Here is a 944-nt window from a genome sequence, read left to right on the forward strand (position 1 = left end):
GGGGGGGCTTCTGATTTATCTTGTTTTCCTTTTTTAATTGTACCTCCTTTTGAATATCCATAAAATGGCCAGAAATGTTAAGTAAAAAGTCAAGCTTATTTTCTATTTTTAAAAACCTTATCCGTTCGTCTTGTTTTACTATCGTATCCATTCGACGAGGGGAACTCTATGCCACCACTTTCCAAAGAGGAAATTTACTCGTTAATCCGATCCGTACGCTTTGCTTAGCAGTCTGTCAAAATGATTTTTTTGAGAAATACTGAAAGTTTAAGAGAGATCTTCGTCAAAGAGATCTTCGTACTAGAAGTATTCTAAAGTGTGAAGAATACAACCCCAGGAGTACAAAATGACCTCTGGGCTCACGGATAATATCAATTTTAAAAAAGAACAGAAAAATCATGCGAGATAATAGAGCCCACTGTTCCTGTGAAGGAACAAAATCATTTAACAACATTGACCACGCCCGAAACGACTCTGCACAGAATCAATGGCAGCATTTAACCCTAATCACTTCCCGCATGTCCAGAAAAGTATCCGCGCTTGGACCCTTCACGCTAGAGAAGTAACAACAGCGTTCTGGGTCAGCGCATCTTTCTCTCACATCAAAATCCCATCTACCTCAACCTTGATTGAGCAGAGTTGGCAAGGGGCGGACGTTGGTCAGGCTCAGACAAGTCGTAAATCGATAATCATCAAATACCCTCTGCTCTGCCTTGTCATCTATATCCATTTGCGCCCCGGGTGTGCCGGAGGCCTGCAAGAAAGGGAAATAAACACTACCATTGGTCGCAGATTTTGCGGCTCTCTAGTCTCGCACAGGGGTCTTCCTAAAGAAACGAGGTAGACCGAATATACGAGTGTGATCATACAGTAGATTATCTGCCGGTCTGGGGAGTGAAAGAGAGAGAGAGGAAAACAGAGAGAAAGAGAGAGAAAGAGATGTA

At 42.5% G+C, this 944-nt stretch overlaps 1 protein-coding gene across 2 annotated transcripts in view; it reads left to right on the forward strand.

Moving 5' to 3' along the window:
• The window catches only part of LOC101848108 (allatostatin-A receptor), a 378,639-nt gene that overhangs the window by 179,363 nt on the left and 198,332 nt on the right, over window positions 1-944 (forward strand). The window lies entirely within an intron of this gene.

The sequence above is a fragment of the Aplysia californica genome, unplaced genomic scaffold (assembly GCF_000002075.1).
Source record: "Aplysia californica isolate F4 #8 unplaced genomic scaffold, AplCal3.0 scaffold00166, whole genome shotgun sequence".
Taxonomy (NCBI): domain Eukaryota; kingdom Metazoa; phylum Mollusca; class Gastropoda; order Aplysiida; family Aplysiidae; genus Aplysia; species Aplysia californica.